Below are 19276 nucleotides of genomic sequence, written 5' to 3' on the forward strand. Positions count from 1 at the left end.
ATATATGCTGGAATATCTAGATGTAGGACACATAATTCCTTTAAACTAATAGCTGGAAATATTTACAACCCCAAAAATCCTTGGAAATCTTGATAAAACTTACCATATATGCTGGAATATCTTGATGTAAAACACATAATTCCTTGAAAAAAATGGTCTAAAACAATAAAATTACCTAAAATTCTTGAAATGTATCGTCAAAAATTCTCATAAACAGCGGTATATATTGATGTTGGATACATAATTCCTTGAAAATAATAGCCGGAAATATTTACAACCCCAAGAAACCTTGAAATTCGTGATTAAAAATATTAAATATCCCAAAAATTGCTTGAATATCTTGATGTAGGACACATTATTCCTTGAAAATATTAGTTGGAAATAGTTACAACCCCAAGAATCCTTGGAAATCTTCATAAAACTATTAAAAATCACCATATACGGATTACTATCTTTGTCTCAGAGAAAATATTCCTTGAAAACAAAAGCCGGAAAAAATACATCCCAAATAAATCTTGACAATATTGGTCGTAAATATCAAACATCCCCAAAAATGCTTGATTTCCTTGGTGTGAGACACTAAACTCCTTGAAATTATGGGTCTATTATCTGTTAATTTTCTAAAATACTGATAAAATTGAAGTAAAATTCCCAAAAACTATTGAATATCTAGATGTAGGACACATAATTCCTTTAAACTAATAGCTGGAAATATTTACAACCCCAAAAATCTTTGGAAATCTTGATAAAACTTATCAAAGATTCCCATATGCGCTTGAATATCTTGGTGTAAGACACAAATTACTTGAAAAAAAAGTCGGAAATAATTACAACCCCAATAATCCTTGATAATTATGATCAAAAATATCAAAGATCCCCATATATACTGGAATATCTTGATGTAAAACACATAATTCCTTGAAAAAAATGGTCTAAAACAAAAAAATTACCTAAAATTCTTGAAATGTATCGTCAAAAATTCTCATAAACAGCGGTATATATTGATGTTGGATACATTATTCCTTTAAACTAATAGCTGGAAATATTTACAACCCCAAAAATCCTTGGAAATCTTGATAAAACTTATCAAAGATTCCCATATGTGCTTGAATATCTTGGTTTAAGACACAAATTACTTGAAAAAAAAGTCGGAAATAATTACAACCCCAATAATCCTTGATAATTATGATCAAAAATATCAAAGATCCCCATATATACTGGAATATCTTGATGTTGGACACATAATTCCTTTAAACTAATAGCTGGAAATATTTAAAACCCCAAAAATCTTTGGAAATCTTGATAAAACTTATCAAAGATTCCCATATGCGCTTGAATATCTTGGTGTGAGAAACAAATTACTTGAAAAAAAAGTCGGAAATATTTACAAACCCAATAATTCTTGATAATTATGAATAAAAATAACAAAGATCCCCATATATGCTGGAAAATCTAGATGTAGGACACATAATTCCTTTAAACTAATAGCTGGAAATATTAACAACCCCAAAAATCCTTTAAATCTTGATAAAACTTATCAAAGATTTCCATATGCGCTTGAATATCTTGGTGTAAGACACAAATTACTTGAAAAAAAAGTCGGAAATAATTACAACCCCAATAATCCTTGATAATTATGATCAAAAATATCAAAGATCCCCATATATACTGGAATATCTTGATGTAAAACACATAATTCCTTAAAAAAAATGGTCTAAAACTATTTAATTACCTAAAATTCTTGAAATATATCGTCAAAGATCCCCAAAAATGCTTGAATATATTGATGTTGGATACATTATTCCTTTAAACTAATAGCTGGAAATATTTACAACCCCAAAAATCCTTGGAAATCTTGATAAAACTTATCAAAGATTCCCATATGCGCTTGAATATCTTGGTTTAAGACACAAATTACTTGAAAAAAAAGTCGGAAATAATTACAACCCCAATAATCCTTGATAATTATGATCAAAAATATCAAAGATCCCCATATATACTGGAATATCTTGATGTTGGACACATAATTCCTTTAATCTAATAGCTGGAAATATTTAAAACCCCAAAAATCTTTGGATATCTTGATAAAACTTATCAAAGATTCCCATATGCGCTTGAATATCTTGGTGTGAGAAACAAATTACTTGAAAAAAAAGTCGGAAATATTTACAAACCCAATAATTCTTGATAATTATGAATAAAAATAACAATGATCCCCATATATGCTGGAAAATCTAGATGTAGGACACATAATTCCTTTAAACTAATAGCTGGAAATATTAACAACCCCAAAAATCCTTTAAATCTTGATAAAACTTATCAAAGATTTCCATATGCGCTTGAATATCTTGGTGTAAGACACAAATTACTTGAAAAAAAAGTCGGAAATAATTACAACCCCAATAGTCCTTGATAATTATGATCAAAAATATCAAAGATCCCCATATATACTGGAATATCTTGATGTAAAACACATAATTCCTTAAAAAAAATGGTCTAAAACTATTTAATTACCTAAAATTCTTGAAATATATCGTCAAAGATCCCCAAAAATGCTTGAATATCTTGATGTAGGACACATTATTCCTAGAAAATAATAGTTGAAAATTTTTACAACCCCAAGAATCCTTGGAAATGTTCATAAAAATATCAAAATTTACCATATGCGCTTGAATATCTTGGTGTAAGACACAAATTACTTGAAAAAAAAGTCGGAAATAATTACAACCCCAATAATCCTTGATAATTATGATCAAAAATATCAAAGATCCCCATATATACTGGAATATCTTGATGTAAAACACATAATTCCTTGAAAAAAATGGTCTAAAACAAAAAAATTACCTAAAATTCTTGAAATGTATCGTCAAAAATTCTCATAAACAGCGGTATATATTGATGTTGGATACATTATTTCTTTAAACTAATAGCTGGAAATATTTACAACCCCAAAAATCCTTAGAAATCTTGATAAAACTTATCAAAGATTCCCATATGCGCTTGAATATCTTGGTTTAAGACACAAATTACTTGAAAAAAAAGTCGGAAATAATTACAACCCCAATAATCCTTGATAATTATGATCAAAAATATCAAAGATCCCCATATATACTGGAATATCTTGATGTTGGACACATAATTCCTTTAAACTAATAGCTGGAAATATTTAAAACCCCAAAAATCTTTGGAAATCTTGATAAAACTTATCAAAGATTCCCATATGCGCTTGAATATCTTGGTGTGAGAAACAAATTACTTGAAAAAAAAGTCGGAAATATTTACAAACCCAATAATTCTTGATAATTATGAATAAAAATAACAAAGATCCCCATATATGCTGGAAAATCTAGATGTAGGCCACATAATTCCTTTAAACTAATAGCTGGAAATATTAACAACCCCAAAAATCCTTTAAATCTTAATAAAACTTATCAAAGATTTCCATATGCGCTTGAATATCTTGGTGTAAGACACAAATTACTTGAAAAAAAAGTCGGAAATAATTACAACCCCAATAATCCTTGATAATTATGATCAAAAATATCAAAGATCCCCATATATACTGGAATATCTTGATGTAAAACACATAATTCCTTGAAAAAAATGGTCTAAAACAAAAAAATTACCTAAAATTCTTGAAATGTATCGTCAAAAATTCTCATAAACAGCGGTATATATTGATGTTGGATACATAATTCCTTGAAAATAATAGCCGGAAATATTTACAACCCCAAGAATCCTTTGAAATCTTCAGAAAACTATTAAAAATCACCATATACGGATTAATATCTTTGTCTCAGAGAAAATATTCCTTGAAAACAAAAGCCGGAAAAAATACATCCCCAATAAATCTTGACAATATTGGTCGTAAATATCAAACATCCCCAAAAATGCTTGATTTCCTTGGTGTGAGACACTAAACTCCTTGAAATTATGGGTCTATTATCTGTTAATTTTCTAAAATACTGATAAAATTGAAGTAAAATTCCCAAAAACTATTGAATATCTAGATGTAGGACACATAATTCCTTTAAACTAATAGCTGGAAATATTTACAACCCCAAAAATCCTTGGAAATCTTGATAAAACTTACCATATATGCTGGAATATCTTGATGCAGAACACATAATTCCTTGAAAAAAACGGTCTAAAACAATAAAATTACCTAAAATTCTTGAAATGTATCGTCAAAAATTCTCATAAACAGCGGTATATATTGATGTTGGATACATAATTCCTTGAAAATAATAGCCGGAAATATTTACAACCCCAAGAATCCTAGAAATTCGTGATTATAAATATTAAATATCACCAAAAACGCTTGAATATCTTGATGTAGGACACAGTATTCCTTGAAAATAATAGTTGGAAATAGTTACAACCTCAAGAATCCTTGGAAATCTTCATAAAACTATCAAAAATCACCATATACGGATTAATATCTTTGTCTCAGAGAAAATATTCCTTGAAAACAAAAGCCGGAAAAAATACATCCCCAATAAATCTTGACAATATTGGTCGTAAATATCAAACATCCCCAAAAATGCTTGATTTCCTTGGTGTGAGACACTAAACTCCTTGAAATTATGGGTCTATTATCTGTTAATTTTCTAAAATACTGATAAAATTGAAGTAAAATTCCCAAAAACTATTGAATATCTAGATGTAGGACACATAATTCCTTTAAACTAATAGCTGGAAATATTTACAACCCCAAAAATCCTTGGAAATCTTGATAAAACTTACCATATATGCTGGAATATCTTGATGCAGAACACATAATTCCTTGAAAAAAATGGTCTAAAACAATAAAATTACCTAATATTCTTGAAATGTATCGTCAAAAATTCTCATAAACAGCGGTATATATTGATGTTGGATACATAATTCCTTTAAACTAATAGCTGGAAATATTTACAACCCCAAAAATCCTTGGAAATCGTGATAAAACTTATCAAAGATTCCCATATGCGCTTGAATATCTTGGTGTAAGACACAAATTACTTGAAAAAAAAGTCGGAAATAATTACAACCCCAATAATCCTTGATAATTATGATCAAAAATATCAAAGATCCCCATATATACTGGAATATCTTGATGTAAAACACATAATTCCTTGAAAAAAATGGTCTAAAACAATAAAATTACCTAAAATTCTTGAAATGTATCGTCAAAAATTCTCATAAACAGCGGTATATATTGATGTTGGATACGTTATTGCTTGAAAATAATAGCCGGAAATATTTACAACCCCAAGAATCCTTGAAATTCGTGATTAAAAATATTAAATATCCCAAAAAACGCTTGAATATCTTGATGTAGGACACATTATTCCTTGAAAATATTAGTTGGAAATAGTTACAACCCCAAGAATCCTTGGAAATCTTCATAAAACTATCAAAAATCACCATATACGGATTAATATCTTTGTCTCAGAGAAAATATTCCTTGAAAACAAAAGCCGGAATAAATACATCCCCAATAAATCTTGACAATATTGGTCGTAAATATCAAACATCCCCAAAAATGCTTGATTTCCTTGGTGTGAGACACTAAACTCCTTGAAATTATGGGTCTATTATCTGTTAATTTTCTAAAATACTGATAAAATTGAAGTAAAATTCCCAAAAACTATTGAATATCTAGATGTAGGACACATAATTCCTTTAAACTAATAGCTGGGAATATTTACAACCCCAAAAATCTTTGGAAATCTTGATAAAACTTATCAAAGATTCCCATATGCGCTTGAATATCTTGGTGTGAGACACAAATTACTTGAAAAAAAAGTCGGAAATATTTACAACCCCAATAATTCTTGATAATTATGATCAAAAATATCAAAGATCCCCATATATGCTGGAATATCTAGATGTAGGACACATAATTCCTTTAAACTTATAGCTGGAAATATTTACAACCCCAAAAATCCTTGGAAATCTTGATAAAACTTACCATATATGCTGGAATATCTTGATGCAGAACACATAATTCTTTGAAAAAAACGGTCTAAAACAATAAAATTACCTAATATTCTTGAAATGTATCGTCAAAAATTCTCATAAACAGCGGTATATATTGATGTTGGATACATAATTCCTTTAAACTAATAGCTGGAAATATTTACAACCCCAAAAATCCTTGGAAATCTTGATAAAACTTATCAAAGATCCCTATATATACTGGAATATCTTGATGTAAAACACAGAATTCCTTGAAAAAAATGGTCTAAAACAATAAAATTACCTAAAATTCTTGAAATGTATCGTCAAAAATTCTCATAAACAGCGGTATATATTGATGTTGGCTACATTATTCCTTGAAAATAATAGCCGGAAATATTTACAACCCCAAGAATCCTTGAAATTCGTGATTAAAAATATTAAATATCCCAAAAAACGCTTGAATATCTTGATGTAGGACACATTATTCCTTGAAAATATTAGTTGGAAATAGTTACAACCCCAAGAATCCTTTGAAATCTTCAGAAAACTATTAAAAATCACCAAATACGGATTAATATCTTTGTCTCAGAGAAAATATTCCTTGAAAACAAAAGCCGGAAAAAATACATCCTCAATAAATCTTGACAATATTGGTCGTAAATATCAAACATCCCCAAAAATACTTGATTTCCTTGGTGTGAGACACTAAACTCCTTGAAATTATGGGTCTATTATCTGTTAATTTTCTAAAATACTGATAAAATTGAAGTAAAATTCCCAAAAACTATTGAATATCTAGATGTAGGACACATAATTCCTTTAAACTAATAGCTGGAAATATTTACAACCCCAAAAATCCTTGGAAATCTTGATAAAACTTATCGAAGATTCCCATATGCGCTTGAATATCTTGGTGTAAGACACAAATTACTTGAAAAAAAAGTAGGAAATATTTACAACCCCAATAATTCTTGATAATTATGATCAAAAATATCAAAGATCCCCATATATGCTGGAATATCTAGATGTAGGACACATAATTCCTTTAAACTAATAGCTGGAAATATTTACAACCCCAAAAATCCTTGGAAATCTTGATAAAACTTACCATATATGCTGGAATATCTTGATGTAAAACACATAATTCCTTGAAAAAAATGGTCTAAAACAATAAAATTACCTAAAATTCTTGAAATGTATCGTCAAAAATTCTCATAAACAGCGGTATATATTGATGTTGGATACATAATTCCTTGAAAATAATAGCCGGAAATATTTACAACCCCAAGAAACCTTGAAATTCGTGATTAAAAATATTAAATATCCCAAAAATTGCTTGAATATCTTGATGTAGGACACATTATTCCTTGAAAATATTAGTTGGAAATAGTTACAACCCCAAGAATCCTTGGAAATCTTCATAAAACTATTAAAAATCACCATATACGGATTACTATCTTTGTCTCAGAGAAAATATTCCTTGAAAACAAAAGCCGGAAAAAATACATCCCAAATAAATCTTGACAATATTGGTCGTAAATATCAAACATCCCCAAAAATGCTTGATTTCCTTGGTGTGAGACACTAAACTCCTTGAAATTATGGGTCTATTATCTGTTAATTTTCTAAAATACTGATAAAATTGAAGTAAAATTCCCAAAAACTATTGAATATCTAGATGTAGGACACATAATTCCTTTAAACTAATAGCTGGAAATATTTACAACCCCAAAAATCTTTGGAAATCTTGATAAAACTTATCAAAGATTCCCATATGCGCTTGAATATCTTGGTGTAAGACACAAATTACTTGAAAAAAAAGTCGGAAATAATTACAACCCCAATAATCCTTGATAATTATGATCAAAAATATCAAAGATCCCCATATATACTGGAATATCTTGATGTAAAACACATAATTCCTTGAAAAAAATGGTCTAAAACAAAAAAATTACCTAAAATTCTTGAAATGTATCGTCAAAAATTCTCATAAACAGCGGTATATATTGATGTTGGATACATTATTCCTTTAAACTAATAGCTGGAAATATTTACAACCCCAAAAATCCTTGGAAATCTTGATAAAACTTATCAAAGATTCCCATATGTGCTTGAATATCTTGGTTTAAGACACAAATTACTTGAAAAAAAAGTCGGAAATAATTACAACCCCAATAATCCTTGATAATTATGATCAAAAATATCAAAGATCCCCATATATACTGGAATATCTTGATGTTGGACACATAATTCCTTTAAACTAATAGCTGGAAATATTTAAAACCCCAAAAATCTTTGGAAATCTTGATAAAACTTATCAAAGATTCCCATATGCGCTTGAATATCTTGGTGTGAGAAACAAATTACTTGAAAAAAAAGTCGGAAATATTTACAAACCCAATAATTCTTGATAATTATGAATAAAAATAACAAAGATCCCCATATATGCTGGAAAATCTAGATGTAGGACACATAATTCCTTTAAACTAATAGCTGGAAATATTAACAACCCCAAAAATCCTTTAAATCTTGATAAAACTTATCAAAGATTTCCATATGCGCTTGAATATCTTGGTGGAAGACACAAATTACTTGAAAAAAAAGTCGGAAATAATTACAACCCCAATAATCCTTGATAATTATGATCAAAAATATCAAAGATCCCCATATATACTGGAATATCTTGATGTAAAACACATAATTCCTTAAAAAAAATGGTCTAAAACTATTTAATTACCTAAAATTCTTGAAATATATCGTCAAAGATCCCCAAAAATGCTTGAATATATTGATGTTGGATACATTATTCCTTTAAACTAATAGCTGGAAATATTTACAACCCCAAAAATCCTTGGAAATCTTGATAAAACTTATCAAAGATTCCCATATGCGCTTGAATATCTTGGTTTAAGACACAAATTACTTGAAAAAAAAGTCGGAAATAATTACAACCCCAATAATCCTTGATAATTATGATCAAAAATATCAAAGATCCCCATATATACTGGAATATCTTGATGTTGGACACATAATTCCTTTAATCTAATAGCTGGAAATATTTAAAACCCCAAAAATCTTTGGATATCTTGATAAAACTTATCAAAGATTCCCATATGCGCTTGAATATCTTGGTGTGAGAAACAAATTACTTGAAAAAAAAGTCGGAAATATTTACAAACCCAATAATTCTTGATAATTATGAATAAAAATAACAATGATCCCCATATATGCTGGAAAATCTAGATGTAGGACACATAATTCCTTTAAACTAATAGCTGGAAATATTAACAACCCCAAAAATCCTTTAAATCTTGATAAAACTTATCAAAGATTTCCATATGCGCTTGAATATCTTGGTGTAAGACACAAATTACTTGAAAAAAAAGTCGGAAATAATTACAACCCCAATAGTCCTTGATAATTATGATCAAAAATATCAAAGATCCCCATATATACTGGAATATCTTGATGTAAAACACATAATTCCTTAAAAAAAATGGTCTAAAACTATTTAATTACCTAAAATTCTTGAAATATATCGTCAAAGATCCCCAAAAATGCTTGAATATCTTGATGTAGGACACATTATTCCTAGAAAATAATAGTTGAAAATTTTTACAACCCCAAGAATCCTTGGAAATGTTCATAAAAATATCAAAATTTACCATATGCGCTTGAATATCTTGGTGTAAGACACAAATTACTTGAAAAAAAAGTCGGAAATAATTACAACCCCAATAATCCTTGATAATTATGATCAAAAATATCAAAGATCCCCATATATACTGGAATATCTTGATGTAAAACACATAATTCCTTGAAAAAAATGGTCTAAAACAAAAAAATTACCTAAAATTCTTGAAATGTATCGTCAAAAATTCTCATAAACAGCGGTATATATTGATGTTGGATACATTATTTCTTTAAACTAATAGCTGGAAATATTTACAACCCCAAAAATCCTTAGAAATCTTGATAAAACTTATCAAAGATTCCCATATGCGCTTGAATATCTTGGTTTAAGACACAAATTACTTGAAAAAAAAGTCGGAAATAATTACAACCCCAATAATCCTTGATAATTATGATCAAAAATATCAAAGATCCCCATATATACTGGAATATCTTGATGTTGGACACATAATTCCTTTAAACTAATAGCTGGAAATATTTAAAACCCCAAAAATCTTTGGAAATCTTGATAAAACTTATCAAAGATTCCCATATGCGCTTGAATATCTTGGTGTGAGAAACAAATTACTTGAAAAAAAAGTCGGAAATATTTACAAACCCAATAATTCTTGATAATTATGAATAAAAATAACAAAGATCCCCATATATGCTGGAAAATCTAGATGTAGGCCACATAATTCCTTTAAACTAATAGCTGGAAATATTAACAACCCCAAAAATCCTTTAAATCTTAATAAAACTTATCAAAGATTTCCATATGCGCTTGAATATCTTGGTGTAAGACACAAATTACTTGAAAAAAAAGTCGGAAATAATTACAACCCCAATAATCCTTGATAATTATGATCAAAAATATCAAAGATCCCCATATATACTGGATTATCTTGATGTAAAACACATAATTCCTTAAAAAAAATGGTCTAAAACTATTTAATTACCTAAAATTCTTGAAATATATCGTCAAAGATCCCCAAAAATGCTTGAATATCTTGATGTAGGACACATTATTCCTTGAAAATAATAGTTGAAAATTGTTACAACCCCAAGAATCCTTGGAAATGTTCATAAAAATATCAAAATTTACCATATGCGCTTGAATATCTTGGTGTAAGACACAAATTACTTGAAAAAAAAGTCGGAAATAATTACAACCCCAATAATCCTTGATAATTATGATCAAAAATATCAAAGATCCCCATATATACTGGAATATCTTGATGTAAAACACATAATTCCTTGAAAAAAATGGTCTAAAACAAAAAAATTACCTAAAATTCTTGAAATGTATCGTCAAAAATTCTCATAAACAGCGGTATATATTGATGTTGGATACATAATTCCTTGAAAATAATAGCCGGAAATATTTACAACCCCAAGAATCCTTTGAAATCTTCAGAAAACTATTAAAAATCACCATATACGGATTAATATCTTTGTCTCAGAGAAAATATTCCTTGAAAACAAAAGCCGGAAAAAATACATCCCCAATAAATCTTGACAATATTGGTCGTAAATATCAAACATCCCCAAAAATGCTTGATTTCCTTGGTGTGAGACACTAAACTCCTTGAAATTATGGGTCTATTATCTGTTAATTTTCTAAAATACTGATAAAATTGAAGTAAAATTCCCAAAAACTATTGAATATCTAGATGTAGGACACATAATTCCTTTAAACTAATAGCTGGAAATATTTACAACCCCAAAAATCCTTGGAAATCTTGATAAAACTTACCATATATGCTGGAATATCTTGATGCAGAACACATAATTCCTTGAAAAAAACGGTCTAAAACAATAAAATTACCTAAAATTCTTGAAATGTATCGTCAAAAATTCTCATAAACAGCGGTATATATTGATGTTGGATACATAATTCCTTGAAAATAATAGCCGGAAATATTTACAACCCCAAGAATCCTAGAAATTCGTGATTATAAATATTAAATATCACCAAAAACGCTTGAATATCTTGATGTAGGACACAGTATTCCTTGAAAATAATAGTTGGAAATAGTTACAACCTCAAGAATCCTTGGAAATCTTCATAAAACTATCAAAAATCACCATATACGGATTAATATCTTTGTCTCAGAGAAAATATTCCTTGAAAACAAAAGCCGGAAAAAATACATCCCCAATAAATCTTGACAATATTGGTCGTAAATATCAAACATCCCCAAAAATGCTTGATTTCCTTGGTGTGAGACACTAAACTCCTTGAAATTATGGGTCTATTATCTGTTAATTTTCTAAAATACTGATAAAATTGAAGTAAAATTCCCAAAAACTATTGAATATCTAGATGTAGGACACATAATTCCTTTAAACTAATAGCTGGAAATATTTACAACCCCAAAAATCCTTGGAAATCTTGATAAAACTTACCATATATGCTGGAATATCTTGATGCAGAACACATAATTCCTTGAAAAAAATGGTCTAAAACAATAAAATTACCTAATATTCTTGAAATGTATCGTCAAAAATTCTCATAAACAGCGGTATATATTGATGTTGGATACATAATTCCTTTAAACTAATAGCTGGAAATATTTACAACCCCAAAAATCCTTGGAAATCGTGATAAAACTTATCAAAGATTCCCATATGCGCTTGAATATCTTGGTGTAAGACACAAATTACTTGAAAAAAAAGTCGGAAATAATTACAACCCCAATAATCCTTGATAATTATGATCAAAAATATCAAAGATCCCCATATATACTGGAATATCTTGATGTAAAACACATAATTCCTTGAAAAAAATGGTCTAAAACAATAAAATTACCTAAAATTCTTGAAATGTATCGTCAAAAATTCTCATAAACAGCGGTATATATTGATGTTGGATACGTTATTGCTTGAAAATAATAGCCGGAAATATTTACAACCCCAAGAATCCTTGAAATTCGTGATTAAAAATATTAAATATCCCAAAAAACGCTTGAATATCTTGATGTAGGACACATTATTCCTTGAAAATATTAGTTGGAAATAGTTACAACCCCAAGAATCCTTGGAAATCTTCATAAAACTATCAAAAATCACCATATACGGATTAATATCTTTGTCTCAGAGAAAATATTCCTTGAAAACAAAAGCCGGAATAAATACATCCCCAATAAATCTTGACAATATTGGTCGTAAATATCAAACATCCCCAAAAATGCTTGATTTCCTTGGTGTGAGACACTAAACTCCTTGAAATTATGGGTCTATTATCTGTTAATTTTCTAAAATACTGATAAAATTGAAGTAAAATTCCCAAAAACTATTGAATATCTAGATGTAGGACACATAATTCCTTTAAACTAATAGCTGGGAATATTTACAACCCCAAAAATCTTTGGAAATCTTGATAAAACTTATCAAAGATTCCCATATGCGCTTGAATATCTTGGTGTGAGACACAAATTACTTGAAAAAAAAGTCGGAAATATTTACAACCCCAATAATTCTTGATAATTATGATCAAAAATATCAAAGATCCCCATATATGCTGGAATATCTAGATGTAGGACACATAATTCCTTTAAACTAATAGCTGGAAATATTTACAACCCCAAAAATCCTTGGAAATCTTGATAAAACTTACCATATATGCTGGAATATCTTGATGCAGAACACATAATTCTTTGAAAAAAACGGTCTAAAACAATAAAATTACCTAATATTCTTGAAATGTATCGTCAAAAATTCTCATAAACAGCGGTATATATTGATGTTGGATACATAATTCCTTTAAACTAATAGCTGGAAATATTTACAACCCCAAAAATCCTTGGAAATCTTGATAAAACTTATCAAAGATCCCTATATATACTGGAATATCTTGATGTAAAACACAGAATTCCTTGAAAAAAATGGTCTAAAACAATAAAATTACCTAAAATTCTTGAAATGTATCGTCAAAAATTCTCATAAACAGCGGTATATATTGATGTTGGCTACATTATTCCTTGAAAATAATAGCCGGAAATATTTACAACCCCAAGAATCCTTGAAATTCGTGATTAAAAATATTAAATATCCCAAAAAACGCTTGAATATCTTGATGTAGGACACATTATTCCTTGAAAATATTAGTTGGAAATAGTTACAACCCCAAGAATCCTTTGAAATCTTCAGAAAACTATTAAAAATCACCAAATACGGATTAATATCTTTGTCTCAGAGAAAATATTCCTTGAAAACAAAAGCCGGAAAAAATACATCCTCAATAAATCTTGACAATATTGGTCGTAAATATCAAACATCCCCAAAAATACTTGATTTCCTTGGTGTGAGACACTAAACTCCTTGAAATTATGGGTCTATTATCTGTTAATTTTCTAAAATACTGATAAAATTGAAGTAAAATTCCCAAAAACTATTGAATATCTAGATGTAGGACACATAATTCCTTTAAACTAATAGCTGGAAATATTTACAACCCCAAAAATCCTTGGAAATCTTGATAAAACTTATCAAAGATTCCCATATGCGCTTGAATATCTTGGTGTAAGACACAAATTACTTGAAAAAAAAGTCGGAAATAATTACAACCCCAATAATCCTTGATAATTATGATCAAAAATATCAAATATCCCCATATATACTGGAATATCTTGATGTAAAACACATAATTCCTTGAAAAAAATGGTCTAAAACAAAAAAATTACCAAAAATTCTTGAAATGTATCGTCAAAAATTCTCATAAACAGCGGTATATATTGATGTTGGATACATTATTCCTTGAAAATAATAGCCGGAAATATTTACAACCCCAAGAAACCTTGAAATTCGTGATTAAAAATATTAAATATCCCAAAAATTGCTTGAATATCTTGATGTAGGACACATTATTCCTTGAAAATATTAGTTGGAAATAGTTACAACCCCAAGAATCCTTGGAAATCTTCATAAAACTATTAAAAATCACCATATACGGATTAATATCTTTGTCTCAGAGAAATTCTTCCTTGAAAACAAAAGCCGGAAAAAATACATCCCAAATAAATCTTGACAATATTGGTCGTAAATATCAAACATCCCCAAAAATGCTTGATTTCCTTGGTGTGAGACACTAAACTCCTTGAAATTATGGGTCTATTATCTGTTAATTTTCTAAAATACTGATAAAATTGAAGTAAAATTCCCAAAAACTATTGAATATCTAGATGTAGGACACATAATTCCTTTAAACTAATAGCTGGAAATATTTACAACCCCAAAAATCCTTGGAAATCTTGATAAAACTTATCAAAGATTCCCATATGCGCTTGAATATCTTGGTGTAAGACACAAATTACTTGAAAAAAAAGTCGGAAATAATTACAACCCCAATAATCCTTGATAATTATGATCAAAAATATCAAATATCCCCATATATACTGGAATATCTTGATGTAAAACACATAATTCCTTGAAAAAAATGGTCTAAAACAAAAAAATTACCAAAAATTCTTGAAATGTATCGTCAAAAATTCTCATAAACAGCGGTATATATTGATGTTGGATACATTATTCCTTGAAAATAATAGCCGGAAATATTTACAACCCCAAGAAACCTTGAAATTCGTGATTAAAAATATTAAATATCCCAAAAATTGCTTGAATATCTTGATGTAGGACACATTATTCCTTGAAAATATTAGTTGGAAATATTTACAACCCCAAGAATCCTTGAAATTCGTGATTAAAAATATTAAATATCCCAAAAAACGCTTGAATATCTTGATGTAGGACACATTATTCCTTGAAAATATTAGTTGGAAATAGTTACAACCCCAAGAATCCTTTGAAATCTTCAGAAAACTATTAAAAATCACCAAATACGGATTAATATCTTTGTCTCAGAGAAAATATTCCTTGAAAACAAAAGCCGGAAAAAATACATCCCCAATAAATCTTGACAATATTGGTCGTAAATATCAAACATCCCCAAAAATGCTTGATTTCCTTGGTGTGAGACACTAAACTCCTTGAAATTATGGGTCTATTATCTGTTAATTTTCTAAAATACTGATAAAATTGAAGTAAAATTCCCAAAAACTATTGAATATCTAGATGTAGGACACATAATTCCTTTAAACTAATAGCTGGAAATATTTACAACCCCAAAAATCCTTGGAAATCTTGATAAAACTTATCAAAGATTCCCATATGCGCTTGAATATCTTGGTGTAAGACACAAATTACTTGAAAAAAAAGTCGGAAATAATTACAACCCCAATAATCCTTGATAATTATGATCAAAAATATCAAATATCCCCATATATACTGGAATATCTTGATGTAAAACACATAATTCCTTGAAAAAAATGGTCTAAAACAAAAAAATTACCAAAAATTCTTGAAATGTATCGTCAAAAATTCTCATAAACAGCGGTATATATTGATGTTGGATACATTATTCCTTGAAAATAATAGCCGGAAATATTTACAACCCCAAGAAACCTTGAAATTCGTGATTAAAAATATTAAATATCCCAAAAATTGCTTGAATATCTTGATGTAGGACACATTATTCCTTGAAAATATTAGTTGGAAATATTTACAACCCCAAGAATCCTTGAAATTCGTGATTAAAAATATTAAATATCCCAAAAAAACGCTTGAATATCTTGATGTAGGACACATTATTCCTTGAAAATATTAGTTGGAAATAGTTACAACCCCAAGAATCCTTTGAAATCTTCAGAAAACTATTAAAAATCACCAAATACGGATTAATATCTTTGTCTCAGAGAAAATATTCCTTGAAAACAAAAGCCGGAAAAAATACATCCCCAATAAATCTTGACAATATTGGTCGTAAATATCAAACATCCCCAAAAATGCTTGATTTCCTTGGTGTGAGACACTAAACTCCTTGAAATTATGGGTCTATTATCTGTTAATTTTCTAAAATACTGATAAAATTGAAGTAAAATTCCCAAAAACTATTGAATATCTAGATGTAGGACACATAATTCCTTTAAACTAATAGCTGGAAATATTTACAACCCCAAAAATCCTTGGAAATCTTGATAAAACTTATCAAAGATTCCCATATGCGCTTGAATATCTTGGTGTAAGACACAAATTACTTGAAAAAAAAGTCGGAAATAATTACAACCCCAATAATCCTTGATAATTATGATCAAAAATATCAAATATCCCCATATATACTGGAATATCTTGATGTAAAACACATAATTCCTTGAAAAAAATGGTCTAAAACAAAAAAATTACCAAAAATTCTTGAAATGTATCGTCAAAAATTCTCATAAACAGCGGTATATATTGATGTTGGATACATTATTCCTTGAAAATAATAGCCGGAAATATTTACAACCCCAAGAAACCTTGAAATTCGTGATTAAAAATATTAAATATCCCAAAAATTGCTTGAATATCTTGATGTAGGACACATTATTCCTTGAAAATATTAGTTGGAAATATTTACAACCCCAAGAATCCTTGAAATTCGTGATTAAAAATATTAAATATCCCAAAAAACGCTTGAATATCTTGATGTAGGACACATTATTCCTTGAAAATATTAGTTGGAAATAGTTACAACCCCAAGAATCCTTTGAAATCTTCAGAAAACTATTAAAAATCACCAAATACGGATTAATATCTTTGTCTCAGAGAAAATCTTCCTTGAAAACAAAAGCCGGAAAAAATACATCCCAAATAAATCTTGACAATATTGGTCGTAAATATCAAACATCCCCAAAAATGCTTGATTTCCTTGGTGTGAGACACTAAACTCCTTGAAATTATGGGTCTATTATCTGTTAATTTTCTAAAATACTGATAAAATTGAAGTAAAATTCCCAAAAACTATTGAATATCTAGATGTAGGACACATAATTCCTTTAAACTAATAGCTGGAAATATTTACAACCCCAAAAATCTTTGGAAATCTTGATAAAACTTACCATATATGCTGGAATATCTTGATGCAGAACACATAATTCCTTGAAAAAAATGGTCTAAAACAATAAAATTACCTAATATTCTTGAAATGTATCGTCAAAAATTCTCATAAACAGCGGTATATATTGATGTTGGATACATAATTCCTTTAAACTAATAGCTGGAAATATTTACAACCCCAAAAATCCTTGGAAATCTTGATAAAACTTATCAAAGATCCCTATATATACTGGAATATCTTGATGTAAAACACAGAATTCCTTGAAAAAAATGGTCTAAAACAATAAAATTACCTAAAATTCTTGAAATGTATCGTCAAAAATTCTCATAAACAGCGGTATATATTGATGTTGGCTACATTATTCCTTGAAAATAATAGCCGGAAATATTTACAACCCCAAGAATCCTTGAAATTCGTGATTAAAAATATTAAATATCCCAAAAAACGCTTGAATATCTTGATGTAGGACACATTATTCCTTGAAAATATTAGTTGGAAATAGTTACAACCCCAAAAATCCTTTGAAATCTTCAGAAAACTATTAAAAATCACCAAATACGGATTAATATCTTTGTCTCAGAGAAAATATTCCTTGAAAACAAAAGCCGGAAAAAATACATCCCCAATAAATCTTGACAATATTGGTCGTAAATATCAAACATCCCCAAAAATGCTTGATTTCCTTGGTGTGAGACACTAAACTCCTTGAAATTATGGGTCTATTATCTGTTAATTTTCTAAAATACTGATAAAATTGAAGTAAAATTCCCAAAAACTATTGAATATCTAGATGTAGGACACATAATTCCTTTAAACTAATAGCTGGAAATATTTACAACCCCAAAAATCCTTGGAAATCTTGATAAAACTTATCAAAGATTCCCATATGCGCTTGAATATCTTGGTGTAAGACACAAATTACTTGAAAAAAAAGTCGGAAATAATTACAACCCCAATAATCCTTGATAATTATGATCAAAAATATCAAATATCCCCATATATACTGGAATATCTTGATGTAAAACACATAATTCCTTGAAAAAAATGGTCTAAAACAAAAAAATTACCAAAAATTCTTGAAATGTATCGTCAAAAATTCTCATAAACAGCGGTATATATTGATGTTGGATACATTATTCCTTGAAAATAATAGCCGGAAATATTTACAACCCCAAGAAACCTTGAAATTCGTGATTAAAAATATTAAATATCCCAAAAATTGCTTGAATATCTTGATGTAGGACACATTATTCCTTGAAAATATTAGTTGGAAATAGTTACAACCCCAAGAATCCTTGGAAATCTTCATAAAACTATTAAAAATCACCATATACGGATTAATATCTTTGTCTCAGAGAAAATCTTCCTTGAAAACAAAAGCCGGAAAAAATACATCCCAAATAAATCTTGACAATATTGGTCGTAAATATCAAACATCCCCAAAAATGCTTGATTTCCTTGGTGTGAGACACTAAACTCCTTGAAATTATGGGTCTATTATCTGTTAATTTTCTAAAATACTGATAAAATTGAAGTAAAATTCCCAAAAACTATTGAATATCTAGATGTAGGACACATAATTCCTTTAAACTAATAGCTGGAAATATTTACAACCCCAAAAATCCTTGGAAATCTTGATAAAACTTATCAAAGATTCCCATATGCGCTTGAATATCTTGGTGTAAGACACAAATTACTTGAAAAAAAAGTCGGAAATAATTACAA

This window comes from Rhopalosiphum padi, unplaced genomic scaffold (assembly GCF_020882245.1).
Source record: "Rhopalosiphum padi isolate XX-2018 unplaced genomic scaffold, ASM2088224v1 scaffold1, whole genome shotgun sequence".
Lineage (NCBI taxonomy): Eukaryota > Metazoa > Arthropoda > Insecta > Hemiptera > Aphididae > Rhopalosiphum > Rhopalosiphum padi.